General features: G+C 40.8%; 1 long non-coding RNA gene across 1 annotated transcript; it reads right to left on the bottom strand.

Annotated features, from left to right (window-relative positions):
* Positions 1–2,305: 2,305 nt before the first annotated feature.
* Positions 2,306–3,227, bottom strand: LOC112878145. Its single transcript, XR_003225643.1, has 3 exons — positions 3,188–3,227; positions 2,931–3,009; positions 2,306–2,822 (listed from the first exon to the last, which is right to left on the bottom strand). It is a non-coding gene; the product is annotated as an uncharacterized LOC112878145 (long non-coding RNA).
* Between the last annotated feature and the right edge of the window lie 6,463 nt (positions 3,228–9,690).

The following is a 9,690-nucleotide window of genomic DNA, read 5'->3' as shown; positions in this document are numbered from 1 at the left end:
ACTCATATGGCTGCACAAAAGAATGCATATTACTGCAAGTCTGCAATTTTCATATGGCTGATTACACAGAACTAGAAAACCAAAACTACCAGAACATGATGGCCAAGGAGGCTGTCGAGCCATTCTCTTGAGTGCATATGGGATATAATCTATAATACTAGAAATCATCCAAAACAGCATCTGTGATTGCTCCCTGAGAATTAGAAAAATAATAATTCAACATAATGGGCCATCTATGATTGAGAGAAAAAGTGTATTACTTCGAAATATTACTAGAATTCAGCATCTATTCTCTGAAGCTCTCAAATTCAGCATCAAGATCATTGGTGAATGGTCCCTGGAAAAGAAAACAAAAGAAAAGTGAACTCTGTGTGTCATCAGTAGATTGATCACTGGAAAATAAAAGAAATCAAAGTGAACTCTGTGCAGATACCGTTAATAGTTGAGAGAATGTATTGATGGTCATGTATGCTTCAGACATCCCTTCCTTGGGTAGAGATGTACTAGTGGAAATATTTTGTACCGGTACACCATCAACAGATGGCACTTTTATATTTTCTTGTTCCTGCTAATAAAAGAGAATAAAAATTAGATACAACTAAGCCTTTTTCCACTAAATACAATTAAAGAGAATGAGATATATTTTTCTGCTACTACAAACCATTGAGCCTTGTCCCTTTTTCTTACTTCCCTTCTTTGTAAATTTGCGTTTCTTATCAAGCCATGTTTTTTGGCGCTTCAAGGTTTTTGTTTGCACCTCTTTTTTCTTTAGACGTGCAGTGCTCACCAAATCACTTTGGGGAGCAATATTTATTGGAACAGTGACAGGTTCCACATTATCAGTGCAGCCATTGATTTCTTCTTCAACTTGCTTGCTAAGCACACCAAGGGTGTTGTTTACTAACAAAGTGCAACCTGGATTGCTGGCTGCTCGGAGTGCTAAACTGAGAAATCTGCGAGTCATGTCTTTGTAACGAAGCATATCATCTAATTTTGTATTCTCTATTATGTTTCGACCTTCATTGTCCTGTACGATTCCACAACGTGCCTCCCGTGTCCATCGCTTCAATACATATTGTGCAGGGAGTGATTTGATATTCATCAAATCAAGGACTTTTAGAGCATGGCCACGCAATATTCCAAATCTATTGAACTGCCCACAACTGCATGTACTGGTTTGCTTTAAAGGATCACCGGTAACTTTATACTCCTTCTCAAAGCAAGTAAAATTTTCATCAAGGCTCCCAATTGCTACAAGGTATTCATTATTGCCTTCCAATGTTGTGGTGCATGCTACCAGTGACCTTTCATATTCACCTTGAAAAGCTTCAAATATAATTGGTGTGTAAAGCTTGCTTGCTTGGAGTAGCATAGGTGTCTTCATTTTTATTCCAGGCTGTTTTGTCCTTGATTCAAATTCAGCATCCAACTCTTTTTTTCTTTTATCTGCCACCACCCTTTTGAAATGCTTAAGAAATCTAATGATATCGAAGTCAGATTTGAAATGTCTCTTCAGCTCACTATTCAGACTCTCACTCAATTGCATACTTCTCATCCCCAATGTGAAAACATCCTGCATATAGCATTCAGCCCATTTCTCTCTCACCTTGTATATACTATCCAACCAAGTTTGCTTGCTCGCCTTTGTCCTCATGAGCTGAAATGCATGTTCAAGTGTAGCCTCATCCTCATACTCATACATACATGCACTAAAGTCGGAGAGAATACTTAGTTCTTCCTCACTGCCTTCGTCATCTACATGTTTGGGATCTTTCTTGCTGCCTTTTTTCTTGCTGCCTTCATCTTCATCTTCGGGTTCAGCTAGATGTTTGACAGCATTTTGCATAATGTGAAAAGTACACAAGCCATGCCATGCTTCTAAAAACACTTCCTTAACTGCTTTTCCCATTGCAAAATCTTGGTCAGTATAAATTGTTTTTGGTTGCTTGCCATTATGTGCTTTGAGGAAAGTCTCAAATAACCACTTGAAGGACTCAAATGTCTCATCATATAAGAGAACGGCACCAAAAACCACTGTTTCTCTAAACTGATTGAACCCAACAAATACACCAAAAGGTCTACTTTCCTTGTTTGTTCCAAAAGTAGTGTCAAAACTAACAACATCACCAAAATATGCATAGTCAGTGAGCATTTTAGCATCAACCCGAAATATATTTGCTATTTGTTCTTCTATGTCCATCTGCAATGCATATTGAAATGAAGGGTTCTCAGCAATTTTATCTTGAAAATACATAAGCATGCTTCCTGCTTGACCATATGCCATCTCTCGCTGACGCTTGGCCCGTAAATAATTCTTGTGATCACGAAGAGTATAACTGAGATTGGATGAACCACCAACTTGCACACACGCCAACTCATGTGCTGCTTTGGGCCCAATTCCTGCATCGTCAGCTGTTTCAATTTCAAAACCTTGTAACTCTGAAATTTTTCTTTGAGACACCATCAAGTGCGAGGTTTGTGGCAACTGAAGCATGTGATTGTGTTCCAAAATCAAATCAGCAACTTTATAAGTTTCCTTCTCCCGATCCATTATAAGACCCATGCGAACCTGACAATTAGTTCTAGTTTCAGCTCTTGGACACTTTGTTAGATGATCCCTTTTATCTTTCTTTCTATGCCCCTCATTTGCACAAACATATCTGCAGGACCTAACTTTCCCATCTGACTTTCTTTTGTTTGTGTACATTTTTCTCACCTCAAAGCCTTTTTGACCCCCATAGCTAATCCAAAACATCCAGGCCTCATCTATAGTATTGAACTCCATGCCAACTTGAGGTAAAAGACTAGAAATCAAGCCTTCCCTACAAGAAAAAAGAATAAAGATGGCATGATATTAGGCAGCGAATTGAACGACTCAAATCTATACCCTATGCAAATAAATAAAAAGAAACAACCATGGCATTACGCACCTATTTTCTTCCATCTTCGGTATGCAGATTTAATTTTGATGCAAGCGAGTTGATGTTTCCTTCAAGCTTCTATACCGGTCTTTATTCAATCGATCAGTTCGAGCACAATTCAACAAGGGAGGACGAAAAACAATCAGAACAGAACAAGCACAGTATGCAGGGTACTAGCTAAAGAGATGGACACGGGAGCAGTTCAAGCACAATCCAAATATATTTTGGCACCAGTTTGCAGATGGATGGAGAGCACAAGCAGAAACCTGAGCCTGACGCACGGCCTTCGTCGATCCGTGATCGCCGCCGCATGACGTTCGCTGCTCGCGCCAAAAATGTGAGTCCGGCGCCAAAGCAGCGATTATTCGTGCCAGGAAACTTACAGTTCCCCACTAGCAGATATACGTACGCGTCATCCCTGATGTTGTTCCAGCACAGCAAGCCTAATGGGGCACCGTCTGTGAGACAGGAGATGGAACATCTGACGATTGGATAGGAAAGCAACGGGTCAGATGCGTGACTGGAGAGGGAAGTTGTTTTTGCCGACTTTAGAGGATCTCGTTCCGGGGTGTGTGCGGGTGGGGAACCGTCGGCCAGGACGTCGTAGGTGGGGGGAGGAGGTCGCGGGTGGGGGCAGAGGTGGGGTGGGCGGTTGAGATCGGACGGGGTGATGATCGGACGGCTGAGATGCGAAGTTGGCAGACCCACAGGGAGGCAGACCCATGAGGGAGATAAACAGACTTCGGTTTTTTTTATTTGAGGTATAGATGTAGGTGGCAGGAAACAGCGAAGGTGCATAAGATGGAATAAAAAAGAAAAGTAAAAAACGCAACCATCCTTTTTCACACTATCTGCCCCTGGTAGAGGCCGCAACCCGGAAGAAGAAAACTGGACTTGGTGAAGAAGAAACCACAACCGTCACTCCTGACATAGAAACTTCCTTTTGATGAAAGCAACTTTTCATTCTTTGGCTTACCATAATTATCAGCCACCGATAGATCTTTGCATGGGATTCCAAAGACACGGGCCACATTCTCCTCCTCAAATACAACTAGCAACGTGTCCCGCGCAAATAGCGCGGGTAGCTAGTTTTTTATTCTATATATTTTAATTTTAAAATAGATCCAAATAATTTTTTTAAATAGTGTTATTATAATTACTTTTTCAGGTGGCCTAATCTGAGGTATCATCTATGCCTTTTCTCATCTTTTATATTCTTTTTGAACACTAGTAGTATTTTTGGAACATGAGTTTAGAACAAATGTAATATCTTATATACAATTATATTCTTTTTCTATTTCTCTAGTGCTCATGTTATATTACATAGAATAATTTTAGTAAGAGTATAATTTTTAAAAATTTTGACTGGTGATACAACTTTTCCGTGAGAGTTTCATCAATGGTATGGAAAATTATCCTCATATTTTTAGAGAAGATCTAGATGAGTAGTTTAATGTATAAAGTAGAAATAAATGATCGCCTTTTCTTTTCTTTATTCTCCAATCTCCGATACCTAAAACCCCATACATGCATGCTCCCATAATGTCTTATGACTGATGCATATTTTTTCAACACGTGTCGTGAACTCAATCTACATATTCACTATTGCAGCTAGTAAGATAGAGCCTTTTTTTGTACTTGTCCCCTCTCTCCTTCTGTTCACTGACATCAGACAGTGCGTATTTTTTCTCTTTTCAGACACTCCCATCAGCTTTCTATAGATGGTCATGGATGTCAAACATTGACTTCCATGTTTCTTTGTTCTAGATCATAACAGCGTAATATATGACTGCATCATCTTCTTTTTTCTTCAAAACTTTTTAGATCCATCTTGTTGCTTCTTGTTGTCACTAGAAGTGATCACCATGCCTCTGCGGCTATGTTAGGGGTGGTACTCAACCTTGTGACCGAGCTAATATCATGTTACGGCTATGACATGATTGTACCGTCATCCTTGAATTGTGGTGCTGCTAATCTTTGTATACTAGTTTTTGTTGCACTTTCGAAGATGTAGCAACTCTTGTTGCTTTCAAGCTTAAATTTACTAATCATGCATGTGTTCTCTCTATGCTGCTATGTGGCTATACTTCTTCACGTCCAACCCACTTCTTTCTCTATGGTCATTATCACTCTTTCGGAGTCTAACACTTTGATCTTTTTTTACTCTCCATTCTTTTGATTATAATTGTTCCCTATAAATTATTGTTATTAAGTTGTGCTTCTCCATGGTCAGTCGAATGTGTTTTGTTGTGGTTATAATCACGCTTTCCAAATTGCACACTATCTTATAAAGAATAAAGTTTACCAAATATAGATCACATCACAAACGTACCCTTCTAAAATAATTTTAATTTTAGCTTCAATGGTGAAGCAAATGTTTTTGTGGAGCTCTTAGCGGTAATGTGGTAATCCAAAGAAAATTTTAGTGCTTGGTTAGGGAGGAGAAGCTAGGGAAGCTATTGTTTCTCTCCTCCATAGTGTAAGTTGTTTTGCGGCTTTTACGTGGGCTTCTTATGTGAAGCCATTATATTTTTATCGGTTGAAGAAACCCTAACGAACACATTCAAACAATTGTCATGGACACCTGTACCATTATCAATGGTTAACTGTTTATGAAAGCATGTACTCCTAGTGTTAGTAGCATGAAATAAATGGCTACCATGATAACTTTAAGGACCTATGCCTTTTATGTAAGTAATTTGTTTCAAAATTTAGGTACCATTTTTCATTATATTTTCTTATATTTAGTTATTTATCATTTCTTATTTACATTGACATTTTATTTTTCTATTTTCCTCCAAATTCATATATAATACTACTTATTTTGTATTATAACAATTTCAAGTTAAACTACACATTAATTGTATTCAAGAAACTCTTTGAATTAATTTAAACCATTAGATTATCATAAAAATTAATATTGTTTATCACTTTTTTTATTAGTAGCTATTTCAAGCCATATTTTTTAGTGTAGCTTAGATAATTTTATTCTACATGGACTATTTACATCCGTAATTGGCTTCCCAAACTCAACTAAAATCAAATTATCAATACAATTATTCGATCAACAGTTAATTTTCTTATGTTTTAAATTCTGGATTTAATTATTTACTGACGGCATTCAACATGTACTCTTTTATCAAGTGCTAATTTCTTATTTATTTAATTCTGAATTTTACTTAATAATTGCATTCAATATGAACTCTTTGGCTATTTACTTAATAAATTTCCTTATTTTGTAATTCCAAATTTAGCTATTTACTAATCTTATTCGCCTAGGACACTTTCATCAAGCTCTAACTTTCTTTTTTTTAATTCTGAAATTATATTTTATTTATCAATCGAATTTGATATGGACTCTTTGAGTTAGGTTAAACCGTTAGATCTTGATAAAATCCAACAGTATAATTTCTTCTCTTTTTAAATTAACGTGGGAATTTATAGACCCTCTCGGCAAATATGGTGACTTATTTTAACATTCCCTTATTAATATAATAGATCTTCCTGTTGGGGCCGAATTCCTATTCGTGTGCAAGTGGATCAACTTTAATTTGCTCATTAGCCAAAGTATGAACCTCCTATTAAGCTGCATAATTGGAGGAAATAGTAGCAACCCTCAAATCCGATAATCTTCACCAATTCTCTCTTCCTTTGAGATAAGCCCGAAACTAAATCATACAAGTGGCTTATAGTTTACCTCACATAAACAAGTGACCCTCATTAACAGACTTTGATTGGGAGTGCACAATACTCCACCGCCTTTCTGCTTCTTCCTTGGTATGTCCTGGTGTGGCAAAAATGAAAATTTTAAGAGATTGTACTAGTATTTATGTAGAATCATTATAAATCTTAAAATAATATCACATGGAGTATTGTCATATCAGTTGAATAAATAACAAAATGAATGAAATATAAAAAGGAAAATCTGAGAAAGTTAAGGAAGACCTACAGATTAAAAAGCACCACCTAGTTCTGCTGGATGCAATACATCATTATGCAGCTAAATTAAAAAATCATATCAAACTATTTGCGCAAGAACACATCTCAACTTGACAATCCAAAGCGGATGACATTGGTAGAAATGGTTTGGACTGAGATGTAGATGTATTGCAAGCCGAATCATCCATCACCAAGGATCTGATTACAAGGCGGATAGCTCCGAACTCTTGGAACCTACAGCACCATGTCCTCTTCACATTGAGACCGGTCCTAAGGGATCCGTGAATTTAGATCTACTTCATCTACTTGCGCCCGCAACCTCGGGCAGTAGAAATTATCCTTCCAAAGCGCTATCCTAATATGAAGCGCATATTAGAGAAGGAAACCAAGAAGCAATTGCGAATTTGTAGCAAAATCCAATCTGCGTCAACACCGCCTTGATCCCCGAGCTATAGGAATCCTACTCGACAGCAACCCCTCCTCTGCCCCTCGCCCTCTCCCTTTCCAGGTCCTTCCTTTTTTTACCCCCTTAGAAGCGGAGGCCCTATGTGTAATGGTACTAATTGTTGTACTATGGGCCCTATGTGACCCAACCAACATTCAATGCTCCATAATTAGTTAAATTATTTAATGCTTGTAAGAATGGGACGCGTCCCGAACTCATTTGCCGGTGTGAATGAATAAGGCATAAACCAACAATTGCTAGATCATACTCCCTCCTTCCATTTTTCTAGGGCGGATGATCAAGGCAGCGCTGGAGCCTTGCACATGCTTTTAAACCAACGCTGGGCCTTATGCCATGTTGCAGGATTTTTGCATGAAGGTATGCAGCGTCCCTTCATTCCCGTCATCGTTTAACCGAAAAAACAATTACCCCCACGCCAAACTTCCTCCGCACCAAACTGAAAAAACCGCAAGATATTTTTCTCCCATATCCCAACCGCGCGCACCATTTGCCTCGACAAATATTTGCCCATCCGTGGTCCTCCTTTCTATTCTCCGCTCTCGATTCAAATTCTTTCCCCAAAACTTGAAACAAAATGTGAAATTTCAGTTCCCTCTATGGCCTCATCCTCCTTGTGTATAAATTGGGTGCCCAACTCTCTTGTGCTTAGCCTACCTCCAGAAAGTCATGGCAGATCCACACCAAAATGAAGCCTTTGATTTGAACCAAGCGCCACCAGTTATAGAATTTGATCTCAATGTTCCAGTAGTTGGAGATGATCCTGAAGATGGTCAGGAGGTGCGGCGTGCTCAAGTCGAGGTTTATCTACCCAACCCGATTGATTGGGATGAGGTTCAAGAAGATGCGTTTGATTTCAGCAATGCCATGTTTTTCAATGGCAATGAAGGTTTGGCCATGTACTTCTAATCCATTATTTTCTCTAATTTGTTGCCTCTAATATGTATTTTAATTCTCTCATAGATGAGGATTAGGAAGGTCAGGCTAATGAAGGGGAGGATCCACATGATATAGAGTGGAACATCGGTGAAGCGATGTATACTAGTCGTCGTTGCCGGTTTGTATTCACGTGGGACCGATACAATCAACGTGGCTTAATTACGTGGGTTACCGAGGGGACAGGCTGCCGAGTCCCCAGAGGCGACGTGGGCCGTTTCGAGGGCTGCGCACTACATACCTAGAAAAGTTGATTTTCCTCATCTGACCTAGAAAAATGGATGGAGGGAATAAGATACAAGTACGTCATTACCATAAAATTGCCCACAGGTTTGAATAAAAGATTTGCTGAATCTCAAAGCATGAATCTACAATGCTTGGATGCAACTTGCCTCCGCGCTCGCTGGCCAGTATGACAGGCCGTCCTGCGGCATGGAGGCGCAGCAGAAGAGGAAATGGGTGACGGTGATGGCACAAATTAGGGAAAGCGGGTGGCTGCGGTGGCGCGCTGGCGTGGAGCAGATGAAGTCGGCAACTACGGTGGTGTAGGGTGGGCGAGGGAAGATGACGTCAGCCCGACATTTGCTCAGGTCTAGTCACAAGGCTTTTGCATGTTGTTGAACCCCAATCGGCGATGCAGCAGTGCTTAGCACTGGACAGACACATGGTGGGGCACATATCTAAGCGTGTCCACCATGGATTCGCTTCAAGCAACACGGCCGTAGTCGCACCACCGCCCATCGTGGTGAAGAGACCGCCCCAAGAAGCAGTGGCGGTCTCTGCGGCCTGCCCACGCAGCCTAAATGGCCAGGAACCACAACGAAGCCGCCAGCACTCACCGGTGAGGGGGCGCCACCACCGACCACCGGATCCGGGAGGGATTCGTCAGCCACGAACAAATCCGATGACCCCCGTTGATGATATATCACCAGAGCAAGGCGAGAGAAGGTGGGAGGAGAGAGAAGGGGGAGATGAGGGATGAGGGTGGGAGGGAGGGAGGGAGGAAGAGAAAGCCACCTGCAACTACCTCTTAGGGTCATTGCTGACCATCACCACCACTGATGCCATTGCCCAGGCAATAATTTTGCATTTTAGCCCTTTTTTGGAAAGTTTTTACATTTGGACCCTCGATGGAAAGATATGCAAAAATGGAGTCTCGACACGGTGCCAAAGGCCACGACGCCAAGGTTTAAGGGCTGTTTGCTTTGTGGCCTAGGGCGCCGCACCGTGCCTAAGGTGCGGCGGCCGATTCGGCCACCACACCTGCGGCGCGGGATGTGCGGCGCGGTGTGGCGCCGTAGGCCAGAAACCAAACAGCCCCTTAATGTCATGCGCTGTAGCCTTTGGCGCCATCATTTTCCACGTGGACGCCATCATGGCGAGGCCAAAACCATAGCGCCAAACATCACTGCGCTGTGGCCTAACAGCACA

This window comes from Panicum hallii, chromosome 1 (assembly GCF_002211085.1).
Source record: "Panicum hallii strain FIL2 chromosome 1, PHallii_v3.1, whole genome shotgun sequence".
In the NCBI taxonomy this organism is placed as follows: Eukaryota; Viridiplantae; Streptophyta; class Magnoliopsida; order Poales; family Poaceae; genus Panicum; species Panicum hallii.
This window is presented reverse-complemented; position numbering and strand designations above follow the sequence as displayed.